Source organism: Thamnophis elegans, chromosome 3 (genome assembly GCF_009769535.1).
Source record: "Thamnophis elegans isolate rThaEle1 chromosome 3, rThaEle1.pri, whole genome shotgun sequence".
Classification (NCBI taxonomy): Eukaryota; Metazoa; Chordata; class Lepidosauria; order Squamata; family Colubridae; genus Thamnophis; species Thamnophis elegans.
This window is the reverse complement of record NC_045543.1, coordinates 66,273,114-66,278,854: the sequence shown is the minus strand read 5'-3', so window position 1 is coordinate 66,278,854 and position 5,741 is coordinate 66,273,114. Positions and strand designations below refer to the sequence as shown.

Genomic DNA, 5,741 nt, shown 5'->3' with positions numbered 1-5,741 from the left:
TTGTGCCTGATTTACTTAGTAATTACAAGATACATTTTGTTATGTGTGTCTCTTAGGGCTGTACTTCATTCTTTATCGTTAATATATTTGATTTTTGTGAAATGAAAAAATAATAAATCATGGTCATCACTCATGCTAAGCTGTTTGTAACTGGCCATAAGCTTTTTCCTCATTGCCCAGCCATCTTGGAGGCACTTCTCTGCCTGACATAAGCCAGCAAGATGGTGGCCTCCAAGAAGACGAAAAAGTCTTTAGATTCCATAAACTCTAGACTTCAACTGGTTATGAAAAGTGGCAATAAGCAAACTTAGATGTAACCTTGGATACAAACAAACTCTGAAAGCGATTTAGCAGGGCAAAGCCAAGTTGGTTATCCTAGCCAATAACTGTCTTACTTTGAGAAAATCAGAAATTGAGTACTATGCTATGTTGGCCAAAACTAGGGTGCATCATACAGTGGCAACAAAATTGAACTGGGCACAACTTGTGGGAAGTACCGTGTTTCCCCGAAAATAAGACAGGGTCTTTTTTTTTTATTTTGACCCCCGAAATAAGTGCTTGGCCTTATTTTCGGGAAGGTCTTATTATTCTTGAGGTGCAGGAGGTGGCGGGTGTGGTCACCTCATGGCTGCTGCTGTGTTGCAATATTTTTGGGAATGGCTTATTTGAGTGCATGCGCTCAAAAACCCGATTGGGCTTATTATCAGGAGAGATCTTATTTTCAGGGAAACAGGGTAGTACAGAGTATGTACACTTGCTATAATTGACCCAGGTGACTCTGACATTATAGAAGCATGCCAGAAGAAACCAGTGAGAAGCAAATTAATACACTTTAAATTTTGGGTAATAATGGCCATAAAATATAGCCCGACAGACAGGTGAAATGAAATTGAAATGGCACAATTGAAATGGCATACCGACATAGAAACCCATAAAAGCCCATAGGATTAAGTTGTAACTATATACAAAACCATGGTGATCTATACAGGTAATCCTCTACTTACAACAGTTCATTTAGTGACTATCCGAAATCACTGAAAAAAGTTACTTATGACCATTTTTCATACTTACAATCTTCATGGTCACATGATCAAAATTCAGACACTTGGCAACTGACCCACACTTATGACATTGCAGTATCCTGGGGTCTTATGATTCTATTTTGTGACCTTCTGACAAGCAAGTCAATGGGAAAACCAGTTTCATTTAACAACCATATTATTAATTTAACAACTGCAGTGATTAACAACTGTGGCATCTCTTCCTTTTACAAAAGCCTTTCACTATATTTAAAAGTTATGGGTGTCCACAGTAGAGATAAAAATGGACAAAATGGTGGTATTGCCCCCTTTTAATATTATTTAATTTTTGTTGGAAAACAATGGGACTTTGTGCCTTGTGTCCACCATGTGAATTTTTTTTACCACTACCTGTAGATGACCATGTGGTACATATGGTTTCTAGAAAGGCACACCTAAAACCTCTGATATAAAATGCAGATAATCCCTTATGGTTTGGAGGTCATTCTGGTATTTATCCATCACATAATATACTACCGGAACAGATGACTGCGGTCCCCCTTTTTAATTCCGTTCCCGAAAATTAGAAAACTTGCAGAAGATGTGAGAGGTACAGAAGAAGTGCGGGGAAGAACAGAAAACTCACAGAGTAGCAATGCAAATCTGCTCATATGTCACTGGACAGTAGCTATTATCTACCTGGCTGATATCCCTAAAATATATTCATCAGACATACCATGTTTCCCTGAAAATAAGACAGGGTCTTATTTTCTTTTGACACACACACACCATGAGATAAGTAATTGGCCTTATTTTTGGGGAGGTCTTATTATTTTTGAGGTGCAGGAGGCGGTGAGTGCGGTCACCTTATGGCTGTTGTTGCTGTTGCAATTATTTTTGGGGGAGGGCTTATTTTAACGCATGCGCTCAAAAGCCCAATTAGGCTTATTATCCGTGGAGGTTTTGTTTTCAGGGTAGCAATCTGAATACATTTAAAATCCTATCCTGTGGCCCAGTAAATGCACATAGAAGAGTCACCATCTTAAAATTCACCCAATGGAAATTTCAAGAATCACAGTTATGGCACTTACACATTTTTCTTGTCATGGGGTCAACTTGACCTAGATGGGGCCCTTATCAGAAATCCTTCATCACAACCCTTGTGCTCAAGTTGATTTACTCCACCAAACTTTAATGTGACACGAGACAACAGCGAATGGATTTTGTCCTTCCAATAACAAAGGACAGAAAAAGAATCCCCATAACTTTGCAGCAGAAGAAAAGCTACAAATGCTTTCTAGCACTTTGTTTATTTTACAAGAGAAAAGACCCACAGCAGACAATAAAAGGACTGAGGCTGGGAGGGACATTGAATTGCAGGCTAAAATATTTAGCCTAGGAATAGGACAGCTGAAAAGACGGATTTTATCTCTGCGCTGATACAGTCATTACAAATAAAGAGCAGGCTGTGGAAAATAAAACTGGGGAGCGGTTTGGAGAAACAGCTAAAAAGATAAGGGAAGCTCTGCAGTTCAGACATACCTCCAGCTCAATATACCTCAAAGCAATCGCTGGCTGTTTTGATATTTGCTGTCATCCCAGAATAAGAATAAAAGAAGGGAAGAATATCCTTTCCTTCCTGGAGGTCAAGCAGCTTGGGAAGCTATAAACAAACACATCACCAAATTTATGTTGCTGATGGCCACTTGCCATTGCAGACATGTTTAAGATGCACTGATATGTAGCTAGATACTGTGGAGGCAAGACCTGCATTAATGTGGCAGCAATGTGAGAAGAACATTGGGGTTTTACAAGGAAGGGAAAAATAAAATAAAATAGAAGCCCTACTGTCTATCTCTCAGCTTAGTATGGAACAGTGTTCTTTGGTATGGAAGTCACATTTTCATTTTAAAAAACATTTATTTTTGGCCCATGGAAGGGTTCATCCAGAGATGGGATAGTATTATGAGAAACAACAGCTCCAATTCAGTTATAGGGAGATTTTAAAGGTCAAAATATGTGCATTTAGGGAGTTTCCTTGCCATTGAGTCAAAGTGCTATCCAGCCATCCTTCAGCTAGCAGATTATGCTGTCCTCACTTTTGATTGATATCCTGTCTATTGCCTCCGTTCTTGCTTGCAGCCGGATGGTAGTGTTCCGAATGGGAAGTTTGGAGCATGTTAAACAAAGAGATTTGTTAAACCCTCCAGCTTTTCTGCCAATTCCCTTTTGGAACATTACCAGCTGGTGGGAAACCATCTGCCAATCATAGCACTGCTGAGAGTTAGCTACCTATTAAACCTGGAGACACCTGCAACTCACCTAGAAGATAAGCTGCAAAGGGAGTGGTTGCTTGGTAAAGCAGAAGAAAATCTCAACAACACAGCCTCAGCCTTCTGCAGATTATCTATCTATCTATCTATCTATCTATCTATCTATCTATCTATCTATCTATCTATCTATCTATCATCTATTGATGGCATCTCGCCTATCCCATTGGCCTGGTATTGGGGGAATGTGTAACCTTACTGGACATTTCCAGACAAGATGGGCAGCAAATAAACTAGATTGATAGATAGATAGATAGATAGATAGATAGATAGATAGATAGATAGATAGATAGATAGATGAAAGACTGATAGATGTAAGGTAGATTGATGCCATCGGCCAACTAGCCAGCAAATTTCTCCCAAAGGAATAATGGAGAAACATGTTCTTAGAGGCAGAAAGCAGCCTCCAGTCTTTCTTAATAGACTACAGCAGATGTCCATTAAAAAAAATCCTGGGCCAGCCTATTCACAAATAAAACACTTTCACCTCCAACAATGGAATTAAAATTTACATCCTTCCCCTACCCAAATTCTAAGGACAGGGCATGATCTTTTAGGACATAATAGGACTAACCCACCACCATTAGAATAGCAAAAGACACCAGGCTCACTACATTGCACAATCCCTGCAGCATTTCAGAAACTGTATAAAAATTCCTGCACTCACCAAGCTAATTTGTCAACTGCCCCAGAACTGCACACTGTGGTTCTGCTCATCAATAAATGGACCTTCTTTCCTAAGCAGCTAGCCTCCATTTTATTTTATTTCCAGCACCTTTCTTCCAGTTCGGAACTGAGCCAGATAGATTTTTCTTCCTACAGGATGCTATTCTATCCCACAGACCAGAGGTGGGTTGCTGCTGGTTCGGCCCAGTTTGGCCAAATTGGTAGTGGTGGCGGCGGCAGGAGGTACATGTGCAGAAGCGTTGCACGAGCGCGTGCACATGAGCGAACCGGTAGTAAACCAGTTAGCAACCCACCACTGCTACAGACTCAGAGGAAGAGAAGGGCGGGAAAAGAAACAAATATGCTTACATCCTTGGATGACCTATCAACCAGTCCCCCCCCCCAAAATGCCATGTACTGCAGGATTTTAAGATTCAAAGTAATGCAGAAATGGACAGGCTGACTCTAGAACTCAAAGGGTGAGACAGAATACCACAAAATCTGGGACAAATGGTTAGAAATGAGGGGAAAAGGTCGGGACAGAGAAACACGCATAAGTTAAGAATGGAAAAATATGGTATTAATATTGTACAAATTGGATATGTATATGTACTGATAGTAACTACATCATGAAAGGGATTAATGTGTGGATAATTTGACTGACCACACATACCTATGTAATGGATACAGACCATTATTGTTGTAAGATCAAAAAATTCCATGGAAATGACTATGCCAGAAATGTCGCACTCTGCCCAAGGTTTTTAATGTTTACCTAAAAGAAAAAAAAAAGATTCAAAGTAATGCAGAGGGGTAGAAGATAGCAATAGCAATAGCAGTAGACTTATATACCGCTTCATAGGCCTTTCAGGCCTCTCTAAGCGGTTTACAGAGAGTCAGCATATTGCCCCCAACAATCTGGGTCCTCATTTTACCCACCTCGGAAGGATGGAAGGCTGAGTCAACCCTGAGCCGGTGAGATTTGAACCGCTGACCTGCTGATCTAGCAGTAGCCTGCAGTGCTGCATTTAACCACTGCGGCACCTTGGCTCTGATACAGCTGCAGGCTTAGCAGGAGTCAAGCAGTCCAAATATTTGTAGCAAAGTTGTGGCTTTTACATGCAGAACAACATGACCAATCCCTAACAGTGTTTTCAATGAGCTACCTGATGCTCTGTGGTGGTCTTACACATTGCACAGCTGAGACCCTCTCTAGCTCAGTCAGAGCTGATTATTTTCTGTGCCAGCCCTGCTGGAAGCCAACCAACAAGATAGCAAGCTGGGGGCCTGCCACCCTCCATTAATGTGCAAACCCAGGCAGAACTTCTGGGAGCAAGGAGCCCTTTTTACCTATGCCTAACAACTGCAACTCTAACACAGTCAAAGGCTTAACACAGGCCGAGATCAGGAATAAAATAAACAAGTGACAAATCCACAAGAGGAAGGGATAAAAGCAAGAGACATGGAGAAATAGAATTCATAGTTCAATTTACAGCAAGGTAAATGCAACAGCGCTGAAGCTTGAAAAGTTGTTTTCAGCATTTTCTCCCAGAGAGGAAGGAAGAGAAATAAACAAGCCAACAGAGCCAGCACCCAGATGCACAGCTGAAGCACCTTACTCGTTAAAGGCTACTCTCTTGCTGGTCTGCTTTTTGCCTGGTCGATCTGACTTCTGAGTTCAATCTTCTGCTGTTGTTTCTTTAAAGCAGGCCTCTCCAAACTTGGC

General features: G+C 41.0%; 1 pseudogene; it reads left to right on the top strand.

Moving 5' to 3' along the window:
- Nucleotides 1–221: 221 nt before the first annotated feature.
- Nucleotides 222–836, top strand: LOC116506176 (annotated as a pseudogene).
- The last annotated feature ends 4,905 nt before the right edge of the window (nt 837–5,741 follow it).